Source organism: Strigops habroptila, chromosome Z (genome assembly GCF_004027225.2).
Source record: "Strigops habroptila isolate Jane chromosome Z, bStrHab1.2.pri, whole genome shotgun sequence".
Classification (NCBI taxonomy): Eukaryota; Metazoa; Chordata; class Aves; order Psittaciformes; family Psittacidae; genus Strigops; species Strigops habroptila.
Genome location: NC_044302.2, coordinates 2,587,251 through 2,600,059, shown reverse-complemented (window position 1 = coordinate 2,600,059; position 12,809 = coordinate 2,587,251). Strand labels below are relative to the sequence as shown.

Sequence of the window (12,809 nt, the reverse complement as noted above, 5' to 3'; positions counted from 1 at the left end):
AACATAGAATGTTTCCAGAGATGGGAAAACCTCTGGTATTTGCTTCTTTCAAATAAAATTTGTCCAGAAGATAATACCTCAATAATAATACCTATTCCAAGTGGGGCCTGTGTGTGCCATGGTAGGTTTTATCAAATATTTGCAGACAGAATAAAGATCCTGTTATCCTGCGATAGCAGCAGATGCCATCGGGACCCTCCCTGCCTGAAGCTGCTGTGGCTGGGACATCGAGTTCTCAAAGGAGAACTCGTAATGGCTAATCCTGCCCGTCATGTGGGATAACAAATTCAGGAGCATACCAGGCTGAAGAGCTTTCCCAATTGGCGTAGATGTGACAGGCCATGAATAAGTTATGTGCTGCAAATTACGCTTCCCGCTCCGCGCGTGGCGAGCGGTCAGAGGCCGCCTCGGTCAGAGGTTCTCTGCAATGTAGATTAAATACTGAACCAGCCACGGGATGGGTTGGCAGGCTCTGGCCCCAGCTCCTGGGTGGTATCTCAGTGTGCAGCCTTCCTGCTGCCCCTGCCACTGGCTGGGAGCTGCTTGAGCAGTGGAGTAAAGCCAGGCTGTACCGAGCCCGACCACCGATTAATCTTGCCAGTGAAGAAAGGGGTGATGGCTCATTTCTGCTGAACCTTAACATAGACACAGTTCTGAGTTTCCCATTCCCCTCTCACTGTGTGTTAGCAGTGCCATCGTGTCAGGAGTCAGGCTGGATTTCTAATGCCTTCTGTGTAATCTTATTTATTTATGGTTCCCGAAGAAGCTGTGATTTATTATCATTGTTATCCTGAAGCAAACGTGGAGCTGCCCTGCCGGCAGTGTCACCACAGGTCCCCATCCCGGGTGTGTACCATGGGCTGGGACTGGAGCATCATCAGGCGACGCGCAGGGTGTGCAGGGCAATCAGCTTTAAAAATTTTTTTAGTCACCACTCCTGATGAATATTTCAGATGCAAAGGAATAGCATGCATTAATTATTGCAAAGAGATGTCTTTAGGAGAAAATGATTTTGAAATTCAGTTTAATTTCATTGTAATGCGCTGCAAACAGGAAGGGAGTATGTGTGTTTAATTGGCTCTCGGGGGTAAGGCCGGGAAGATGGCATGCCTTTGTCACAGGCCATTAGTGATACAGACTGCATAATGAGAGAGTACAATCAGCTCACAGCTGCCGGCTCCTACGGGGAGAGAATGATATTAAATAGAAATCAGTATAAATTAAATTTAACCCTTTCACTAGCTGAGCAAAACTCAGAGCTAGATTTAAGGGGAGGAGAAGAGACAGGCGGGGGGGCTTGGAGGGTGCCCCAGTGGCCAGGCTGCCTCCCCGATGTCCCCTACAGCTGCCTGGGGGGGCTTTTAATTCTTTTCCCCCTCCTGTTCCCCCAGTCTTTGCCTTTCTTTCCGTTCCTTTCTCTCCTGACCGCTTGCTCTGTCTCTCAAGGATGTCAGGTTGATGGGGCTATTTTTTTCCCAAGCCTCATTTAGCTGGCGGTGCTGTGAGCAAGCCACATTGCCCCTTGCTTTTCACCATTGTGACAGCCTCTGGAGATCACTCAGAGGTGGCAAATGTCCCTGTGGTGGTAAAAAAACACTTCAGGGAAACAAGGAGGTTGTGTCCCATCATAGCAACTGGGATCTGGATGGTGAATTACCCCTGATAAGCAGAGGTGGGTAATTTTGGGACCATATGGTGCCTTTGGAATCATGTTAACAGAACCCAAAGGAGGCAAAGCCTGGCTGCTGCCAGGCTGTAATCTGCTTTATCTGCTATTTGCACATCATATAGGTCAGTGTTTCAAAGGTGAGGCTGAACACATGCACATCATGCTCCCAAAACCCAGGCGATGGTGTTCCTGGCTCCATGTTAGCATTTCTCTCACTGCCAGACCCTTGTGTGCATCCCCACCAAATGACATACGGGTCACCTGAAGAGGATGACAGTGTGATTGCAGGCAGTGACCAGGTCCCTTTTGTCCCCCGAGGACACAGGATATGTGCACTCAGCTGTGGCGGGGACGAGGTTTGGAGAGGGTAAACTTGGAGTCAGTGTGGGAACTCTTCAGCTGTCATTGTTAATGGTGATCTGAAAACCCAGCGGGCCACAAATGAAGAGTAATCACTGCAGGGGGAATCCCAGCATACTGCTTCTGCTGCACTTCATCAGGAGCCTGTCCCTGGAAGGGCACGGCTCTGGGGTGGCACATGGAGATGGGGCACGTGGGGATGGGTGTCCTGCCATTGTACTCGCCATTCTCCACACGCCAAGCACTGAATGTGGGCTCTGTGCATACCCTACAGCTACACACACAAAGCCAAGAGTCACCGGAGCCCATTTCCCTCCTTTGGTTTTGTGATCAGAGTTAACCTGGCGCTGCTGCATGGGGCTCTGTGGCCTGAGTGCCAGTTCCCTTCCATACCTGTCCCCAGGGCGAGGGATGAGGCTCAAACCTTGCAAGCTGCCTGTTAAAGTGTTCCATCGTTGCTTTTATGGGCTGCTTCCTGCAATGCAAGGCTCACAAAGGAATCCTTAGTTTTTAAGTCATTTCTGGCTGAGGGTCATTTATTTCCCTGGTACCTTCTTCAGGCCAGTTCTCTGTTTCTGGTTGCTGTTCCTGTAAATTGAGTTATCATGGGGTTTAGTATAGGAACATAAAAAAAACCCCAGAGCAAACACTTCCATGGCAGCTGTCATTTTCCTTTCTGATTGACAGCTCCTTAATTAAAATTCCCCTTTCTCCCATGAAACTGTGTCCCCCAAGAAAACAACCTGATGTTGAGGATGGTCATTCCCTCCATGATAGGAGGCAAAAATAGTGAAGCAGACTCTGCTCGCTTTCTAGGGAAATCTCGGAAAGACCAAGTGCTTAGTGCAACAACTGCAGACCTGTGTTCCCATGTTTCCTCCTTCCGGGACGAGAGGCAAACACCATGTGTGTGCCATGAAGGAAGCCTCTGCAGACCTCCCTCTCTTTCATGTTATTCCAAGTATGTGTATATGTGTTGTAGGAAAAAAAAGCAGCAGACAAAAAGGCATGATGCTGCTGTGACTTTTTGATGAATTCAAGATCGTGGCTCTTCTGAGAAGCATCTGAACTTGTGGTGTTGCATAGGTGACTTACTGTTGTTCCCATCTTCTTTATTCCTTCCGATTTGCACTGTTGTCTGCCTATTCTCTCATTTCCATCTGAGTGAATCTGATTATTTTTATTGTATTAACGCTGTTGACAGAGCTGCTTAGAGCAGAGTCCCCTCCAGCCATTTCCAGGGAGACTGCTGGGTATCCACCTGCTGTCATACATCCAAGCAGCTCCAAGCCCTCAGAGACCGAGACAGACCCGAAGGAAAAATGCCTGCGGCCGTCTGTCTCCTGTCACTGCGGTACCTTCCCAGCTGTCCCATGCCCTGCGAGGTGAGAGGCAACCTCCCAGCACCCTCATGTGCTGCTGAGCAGGAAGGGTGGAAGAAAGAAAGGAGAAAGGAAGATATTTTTTATAATGAGGGTACTAGAACGCTGGCACAGGTTGCCCCGAGAGATGCTCCATCCCTGGAAGCATTCAAGGCCAGGCTGGACAGGGCTCTAAGGGACATCTTGAAGATGTCCGTGCTTATGGCAGCGGTGATAGCCCTCTGCTCTGCTCTCGTGAGACCCCACTTGCAGCACTGTGTGCAGTTCTGGTGTCCTCAACATAAAAGAGGACATGGAGCTGTTGGAGCAAGTCCAGAGGAGGCCACGAGGATGATCAGGGGCTGGAGCACCTCCCGTATGGAGACAGGCTGAGAACATTGGGGCTGTTCAGCCTGGAGAAGAGAAGCTGCATGGAGACCTCATAGCAGCTTCCAGTGTCTGAAGGGGGCTACAAGGATGCTGGAGAGGGACTCTTCATCAGGGACTGGAGTGATAGGACAAGGGGTGATGGGTTTAAACAGAAACTGGGGAAGTTCAGGTTAGATCTTAGGCAGAAGCTCTTCCCTGTGAGGGTGCTGAGGCGCTGGCACAGACTTTTCCCAGAGAAGCTGTGGCTGCCCCATCCCTGGCAGTGTTCAAGGCCAGGTTGGACACAGGGGCTTGGAGCAACCTGCTCTAGTGGAAGGTGTCCCTGCCCATGGCAGGGGTTGGAACTGAATGATCTTAAGGCCCTTTCCAACCCAAACCATTCTATGATTAGAAACCTATGATTCTATGAGCAATCACCGAGCAAAGCCACTGAGCTAGAGGAAAGCGGCAGAGAAACACCAGCTTCTCTGGTCATCCTGCTGCCTGAGCTTCATCATCCATGCCAGTGCTGCAGAGCTCATGTCGCTCAGGTTCTGGTGCTCACAGGCTGAGTTCTCTCTGCCCAGGAGGCAGTGATCATTGGGCAGACAGTGGTTTTGGAGGCGTGAGGAAGGCGACAGAGGGTTTGGGATGGTGATGGAGTTGCAGAGTGCAGGGCCGGGCAGGGTGCTTTCTCCAGAGGAATTTGGCAATACAGTGATGTGCGCAGGGGGAGAGATAGGATCAGAAAGCAGACTTCTCCCCAAGGGATGGCCAGCTTCCATTCGCATTTACTCATACAGCTAGAAAATTAGAACCTGGTGTATTCAGAGAGATTTATTTTCAATTACAGGTTAAGGCTGAGACATGAAATAGCACCGGGTTTGAAAGTAGTGCATAAATCCTGCAACAAATCCATGTATCTCAGCTCCATATAATAAGATTTTATTGATTGCTATATTGTATCTGTCAGAATAAAACTCCCTTAATGCATGCATCAGGATGGGGAAGATAGAAAGCTTGTTGGTAGTAGAATCTGATTCAAGAATCAATGCACTTTGATTAATATGTCGTTAAGAAAGTAAGAGTTATTTAACTTGTTTGATCCACATTTCAGAATGATGACTCATATCTTCTAAGTTTCTTTCTTTAAGCTGCATTGGAAAAAAACAGCCTTGTAGCTGTTTCTCACATGGCAAGGTCCTGGTTTATGACTGATTTTTTTCTAGATCATTTTTCACAGGTCACAAACCTCTCAGACTCCAATTAACAATAATTCCTATGGCGCAAAAAACTTCCCATATACTGTTGTTGAAGGCTTTAGACGGAGAATGTGGTGGACTTGCTATCTCTTTATTTCTGGATGTTCTGCTGTGAAAGAGGGAGCTCCAGGCAATAAAGGGAAGAACAAGAGGAAAAAAAGGAGTTAATCTGGAATAAGACATCATCAGGAGAAATGAGAAGCACCCATCAGTTCTGGCAGGCTTTCAGATGCTGCCAAGCTTGGGCAGTCGGCAGCACGCTGAGCATCTGTCTGTGCTTGCTGAACGTGCTGTTCTCTCAGCTCAGGCCTCTCCACTGCGATCCACAAACTTGGGCAGCAAGGACAGGCCTTGGCTTGGTGGGGAGCATCCTGCTCGGCACTGCACTTCCCAGCCAGCTCCAGAAACACAGCTGTGAAGTCCCAGTGAAGGGGAGAAGCCCAGTGGCTGCCTCAGGCTGGTTTCAGGTACCTCCTGGTATGTGTCTGTCCTTTTCCAGCCCGTATCCAGGTAGCTCTGCTGACACCAGCACCTTGCCATTCCCAGTCCTGGCTCTTTGGAGCTTTCCACCCCACTTGTGATGGAAAAGGCAAAATGCCTGCAGTTTTCCAGCACAGAGGAATCAGGCCATCCTTGGCCAGACACAACCCATTCCTCCTGTCGAGCTGGTCTCCAAGGAGAAAGGGCAGGAGAAGCAGCAATCAATGCACACCCCATCCCTCCAATAGAGGCTTTTTCCCTGGCACTTGCCTGTCCCCAGAGACAAGCAGGTGTTTCCCTGCTGGGGGAATTGCTTACATTTGTGGGTGTAGCACTGACACCTGAAACACAAAATACTTGAGCCTGATCAAGGCAGATTATAAATAGAAATGCATCCAATTAGCATCCTAATCTGCAGGTTTTCTGTTTGTTTGCAGCATCTTTCCTAGTCACAAACCCAGTTAATGCAAATTCTATTTTTAAAGAAACGATTCCTTAATTATAACGTGGTGCAGATGATGTGAGTTACCAGTTTGATAAGCCCAGGGGATGAAGTGTTGGCTCCCTCCAAAGCTGGGCTGAAGTTGCTCCATTCTGGGCCTGCCATAAGCTGAAGCTTGTTGAGTCAGGCAGGAGAGCAGCACTCACCTCCTTCCTTTGCTGGCAGCTTAGAACTTGGACCCACATTCCCACAAAGGAAAGGACACCCCAAAACATGCGAGGTGTACCCCAACCACAGCTCCATGTGCTGCTTTAGGATGGATATCCCACTGGATCTTCATGGGACAGGAGCGGAGGCTGCAGGCAATTACTGGGGAAGCCAGACCAGTGTGCTGGGCTCATGCTTCCACACAGCCCTCATTTAAGATGTGTTTCTAGGAGTAAACTAGGAAGATGGCATGGTGTCTAGGGTATCAGCTGTGTGTAAAGATTCCTTTCTAATTTCAAAATGTTCCTTACACACACGCGTCTAACACTGTGGAGAGAGGATTCACTTTTCCTGCTTTCTGCCTCAGTATTTATTCTTTCTCCTTGAGGAGACACTATTACCAGGTTTGCCCAATGGCTGAAAGTCTTAGGGTCATCAGGACACAGCGAAATGAAACCCTGTGTTTCCTTGGCTGCTCGTGAGGCTGATGTTTTCAGCAGTTCAGAGAGTGATTTGGGATTTTCGTAGCCATAAACAAGAGCAGCTTTTGGCACTGAATTTGTTTACTCTCTACAAAGCTCTGCTCTAGTTGTATCAAACATCTTGGATGCCAACCCTTTACTTGTCTGAGAACCTCTGCTACACACAGTCCAGTTTTCAGAGGCATGGAGGAATTGCACCCAAGTCTGTGGGATCAGCAGGCACCCCCATCCCCAAAATCCAGACTGTTCCCACTCAGGTCTCTATTTGCTTTTACCTTTCAAGCAGCACTACTCTTGCAGCCTGAATGGAGAGGGGCTCATTCAGGCTCTGACTGCCAGGAGTGATGCTTCCCATCCCATCCCAGGGATTAACACAAGGAGTCCCGGCTGCATCTCCAGCTGGGTTCTGTTGTAGAGACGTCAAGCTGAGCTCTGCAAGCCTGTCAGAAGATCTAGTGGGAGAATTGGAAGCCAGTAAGTGAGTAAAGAGGGGAAGTGCAGGATTGAGCTCAGGATGCGGTAAAGAAATGGGCTGAACAATCGTCTTGTGATACTTGGCAGAGCCTGTTGGATCACTGGCAAGGCGTTCTTTCAAGTGGCTACTCACTGCTGTATGAATAACATGTCTCCTCCAGTCCAGAATTAAAATCCCACAGGGGAAAGGTCAGTATCAAATCAGCTAAGTTCCCCCTGCAGGGGACAGGACCGTGGTCCCATCGCAGGCACTATCAAAGCATGGCTGGAACAGAGCCCGGGTCCATGCCCATGGTTTGGGTGCTGTGAAGAGCAGTGTTTGTGGTGTCTTTACTGTCACTGATTGCCCTGTGACCACGGGGCTTTGGAAAGCCATCATAGTAGGATGGATACACGCTGCAGGCAGTTGTCTGCAGCAGTGACTGAGGGGTGGATTTGCTGTACCCTACGGAGAGCATCAGGGTATGAAAGGTAACGATTAAGACTGAATGTTAAAGTGATCACCCAAAATACTAACAGCATTCAGCTTTGCAGATGCCAGGCTGGCAACTCACTGCTCTCAGGGAGAGTTGTGATCTATGGACAGACTGTTTGTGCTTTGCTCTTTAGTTCCTTGCCAAGCTAAGCCTGCTGCTGCCTGGCCTCATCCCATTCAAGCTATGATGCCCAGCGCTAGGGATGGAGGTTTCACTCTGGCAACAATCTGGCGGGAGTTAAACCTGCCAGTTTGCTCACTCAGAGCTTTTGTAGGAGCTTCGTCTCACAGAGACTGCAGGGGCAGGGAGCTGGAGCCATCGGCGGGGATGCTCAAGCAGTTGCGCTCCGGGTGTTGTGTCCTTGCTTGTCGTGTGCTGGTGGGCTTCCTTGCACCAGGAGCTTCCCCTAAAGCAGCATGCAGGTGGGAAAGCCTGCTTCAAGCTTAGGTGGTGATGGGGGTATTTCCAGACCTGCCATTTGCCTGTGACCAGAGATGCCTATCTCAAGAGGATACTTGTTCAAAACAGACCTTCCTTGCACCTTTGTCAATCTATCATTTTTCTGCCGCCTTTTGTGTCCTCAGCTTTCCCTTCCTCCTCGTTTACCGGGTTTCCCGTTGCTCGAGGCACTCTGCTGGTGCCCAGACAATCTGTTTAGCTTGCTGAACAGTTTTCGGTGTTTGATTTACATAACCCAGCACAGCCGTAAATGGAGCAGGGTCAGGGAATCGCACAAATTGATTACAGCTCGTAGGATGAGCCGGGAAACCAATGGCCTGGTTTCCTTCCTTCCTCAGCACAGGAGAGCGAAGGATCGCTTTTAGCAGGCGTGATCCAAGACCAGGCACCGTGAAGTGGTGAGGGTTTTGCTGCGTATTTTGCTGGGCTGGTGACAGTGCTGAACATCTCTGGCTTTGAGAGGCTCTTTGCTTTCAACAAGAGTCATCCCTCTGGGTTTCACTCAAGACAATTGAGAACATATTTACTTATGCCTAATGGTGTTATGCTGTAAGCAAAAGTAGAGGCTGCTGTATATTTAAGCAAACAATTTAAGGCAGATAGCGTTCCTCACGTCCCACCGCTGCCTCTCTTAGTCAACAGCCTCCCATTGTTATCTCTGCTTTATTCAGTAATTTGTCTCACTGGAGGCTGGGACAGGTCACTGCATGGAAAAGAAGAGGTAGTGCACTCTTTAGCTGAGGTGTAGTTGATCCCTCTGCTGTTCTGCAGAGGACAGAAGCCAAAGCAGAGGGGTTTAGCCTAATGCTTTTCTTATCACAATTATTATTTTTAGTTACTACGGTCATCAGGGTTTTATCAGGGGCTGCCACGCCTTGGAGCATTTACTTATGTATTAGGCTTTAAGTTTTCTTTTTCATCTTGTTGTCTGCAGGGATTTCTATAAATATTTAAATGCGAACATGAAAAAAAAAACCAAACAACAAACCCTCAACAGTTTTCATTTTTACTTACCCATTTTCTTTTCTGGTTTATCCTCTGGGTAAACCCATCTGCAGTAATTCTGGCTGTTGGCAGTAGGGAGGCTCCCTCTGCCCACTGTGCTTGTGTTTGTATCAGTCACCATGAGGTCCTGCTAATGTTGAGTGAACCTACAATGTCTTGGCCTCCTGGCTTGCCAGAATCTTCACAAGGCTTGGCTGGTTTATCTGCTGTTTTCCCTTAGAGGGGTATGGCACCATGGAGCAGGGTGTGCAGCCTGCGGAGGTTTCATCTGCTGCTTGTCTTTCGGGTCTGCGATGTGCTGAAGGGTTGGAGAGGCTCCTGGCCATGCTGAGCTACATGTGCAGAAGTGAGGTACAGCACCTTTGCCAAGGGCAGGCAGGACCCAGGATGCTGCCAGACTTTGCCAAGGTCTGAGCTTTGTGTTAATCCGTTTGCTGTTCTCCTCTCCCAGCTAAAAGCTGGTGCCCAGGACCTTGTCTGCTGGCATATGTCATATAAGGGGGGTCTGACACCAACCCAAGCCAAGGCTGGAGCAGGGACCATATGCAGCAATCCCCAATGCCCTGAAACAACTGTGCAGAGATGAGCATTTGTATTTGCTAGCCAAATCCTGCTGGCCATTTAGGCATGCTGGAAAGCCTGTCTCACAGGGGGTGGGAGAAGGTTTGGCATTTGGAGGGGATGCAGTGGATGATGCTTTCCAAGCTCCCCTAATGTGTCTGCAGATGAAGCTGAAGCCTCTAGCTCTGTTCGTCTGGGGGTTTTAGAGAGCTGCCACCACCACCACCAGCCTTAAACCAGCCCTTTGCACTCTTGGGGTGAATCCTGCATGAAGGCAGGGAGCAGCAGGACAGGTCTCCCAGGAGTAAACTCTTGTTGTGAGCAGAGGCAGGCCTGTGTAGGGGCATGAGCCCACTCACAGTGGTTGGTTGGGTCGGGGTTGTAGGGCAGAGCATAGCAGGGGGATTTGCACCCAACAGGCTTCAGGATGGTGGAGAAAAGAGGATGTGCAAGCAAGTGGTGAGAGCCACATGGGGTCAGCGAGAGGCATCCTGGCTTCTCACTGCTGCCCAAGAGGTGCAAGAAGCTCGAGGAACCTCCCAAAAATGCAGGTGTAAGGGCAAGGTATCACTGATTTATCAGCTGAAAGAAGGGGTAGCTGCACTCCTCATCTGCCCAGCAGCAAGTCCCTGACTCCCCCTGTCCCCTAGCTGGAAGTAGAGTGTGGGAGAGCATAGCTCAGGATGACTGGTTTGAAATCAGGCTTGTCTTATCTGCAGCTTCCACCTTCCAGGTAGCTGGAGATGCTGGCAGCATTCCCTGCACCGCTCCATCTCCCGCTCCACCGGCGCAGCCACCCAGCGAGGGGAGGAGTGCCTTATTAGCACAGCTCTTTGTGAGATGCCCTTGAGTGATTAGGGGTTTTTTTTCCAGGTGTAAATGCCAGGGGAGGCTGTACCAGTGCTTCACATTCTTTCATCTCGGCAGGGTTTTGCCCTTTCTCCCAGCGTGGTTCTGACAGCAGGCTCAGCGCTGCTGCCTGTGGAATACAAACAAAGTTCCCCATTACAGAGCATGACAGGAATTCATTCCAGGCTTTTTTATTATTTTTTTTCTTTCTGCTTTTTTCCTCTTGCTGGATGCTCATGGGGTCCATGGAGAAGTTTTAAGAGTGGGGAATCAATTGCTTAAACCCCTTTCTCTTAGGAGCAAGCAGCTCTTGCAGATGGGAAGGACAGCAAAGCAGCTTGAATCTGCGATGCACTTCCCATCCCTTGACCAAGTCAGGGGAGAGGAGCCAACACAGCAAGCCATCTGCATCCCTACATCTCGTAGCAGCAGCCATTAGGGCAGTTGGAGGGTCTGTTCCCCGCTTGCTGAGCTCACAGCGCCTGCCATTAGTGCTAATGGGAGTTAGGCACGCGCACGGAGAGGCGAGGATGCCCCTGAGCTACAAATCTACTTGGCAATTTTATTATGTAAATAAATGGTGCTTGCACATACACCTGCTGCTGCTGCTGCTCGTGGTGATGTTCATGGCAAGATACGTAAACAAACAGCGATTCCGTTCTAATAGATTTATTTCCTTTCTCGTGAGCCATTAAATTACCTCCAGATTTCACGCAGGTAGAAATCTGTAACAGCGGCGAAATCTTGCTCTGCCTCAGTGGACAGTGGCCTGCAAAGCATGACAGACACATATTACTGTCAGATATTGTTTTGGGGGCAGGGGTGGGAGCAACCAGTATTATCCTTGTTATATGGGTATGTTTAGATGCCTTCACTTTTCCCCAGGGCTTCCATCATCTCCAGGCAGTTTGCAGTGAGTGGAACAGCAAACATCCCCATGTCTGGAGGACATTTGGGCTGCACCAAATGCAGACCCTTGGGGCAGCTCCTCTGTCTGATCAGAAGCTGAAGAGCTCTTCCCTTCCAAGGGGGTTGAAGCAGAGCTTGCTCTGGACCTTAAGAAGGCTCTGGGCTGGGGTTTGCCAGGAAACCCATCATGCCCCTGCAGAGCATCAGCATTGGGGCTCACCATGTTCCAACACCACGCACCAATAGATGGGGTCTGCAAGGAGAACAGCCAGCTCCGCTCTCACCTGACCTGCCTGGTCCCAACCACAGGAACCTATCTCTGGGATGCAGCAGAGCCGGTGCCAGAAGAGCTGCTGGTTTGAGGATCCCAGTGCCAGCTCTTGTCCGAGCTGGTCTAGTAGTTCTGCAGGCAGAGCTGGGTTGTTGGGAAGGGTTTTGCATTGCACCCAGGAGCCCTGCAACTTGCAGGAGAGGGGAGATGGCTTCCTCATGAATAATTGGTGCATTATTAATATGCATGTGTGTTTTGAAGAAGTTTCAAACTCTCCCCCTCAGGAGCCTTTGATGCTTTATTAATGATTGCGGTGCACACCAAACCCTTGGCACGCCGCAGCAGGACCAGCCCCTGCCCCTGCAGAACCAGCCCATTTATCTTTGGTCATTGTCTTTTGTGAGCCCAGGGAAGGCATTTTGCTGGGCCAAGTGACCAGTAGCTGGACTTCAGATGCCCTAAAGAGCCACAGTGTGTGACAGGCTCTGGAAGAAGCATCCAGCTGGCCTGTGGGAGCTCAGCAGGTCTCACCATTGTGGCTGCACAGGGTGGAGAAGGGGTGCAATGGCAGAAGTTCAAGATATCTTCAACTTTATGCCCTGGATCAGGATTAAGAGGAACTTTCTCAGGTTCCCTTGTAACTCAAAAGAGGATCCAAGAACCTGCAGAAAGGTTGAGAGCAGGGGTTAGCTTTGATTAACTTTGATGCAGGAAGGCTGCCAGGGAAGCCTGGGTTTTTCCTGCTGCGTTTCCCAGCTCAGGGGGTCTGGAGCACAGAGGAGGAACAGGGCCTGGTTTCAGAGACTGTGTGTGCTGAAGTGCTAGGGTGGATGGGGGTGAGTGTGGAGAAGTGTGTGAGCAGGGACACGTGCTGTGACACAACCGGCCTCTGTGAAGGAGCCCAGATCCGGAATTCCAGAGGTGCTAATTACAGTTAATTAGCTACAATTTGTGCTCGTAACCTCTGCTCTTCACCAAGATGGCTGAGACAGCAGTGACAAACATTATTCATTTCCATGCAATAAATCAAACTAAAGTTGCTTCTGTTATTTAGCCTATCATTTAGCATTTCATTAAATAGATATGTGCACATACATCATCGTTGCCGAGGCTTTGTCAATCCCTTTCAGGAGCAAGGCTGCCTCTAATCAATCCCAGCAGTGCTGTGGAGAG

General features: G+C 49.7%; 1 protein-coding gene across 3 annotated transcripts in view; it reads left to right on the top strand.

Moving 5' to 3' along the window:
• Nucleotides 1–12,809, top strand: part of ACSF3 (acyl-CoA synthetase family member 3) — a 64,555-nt gene that overhangs the window by 36,423 nt on the left and 15,323 nt on the right. The window lies entirely within an intron of this gene.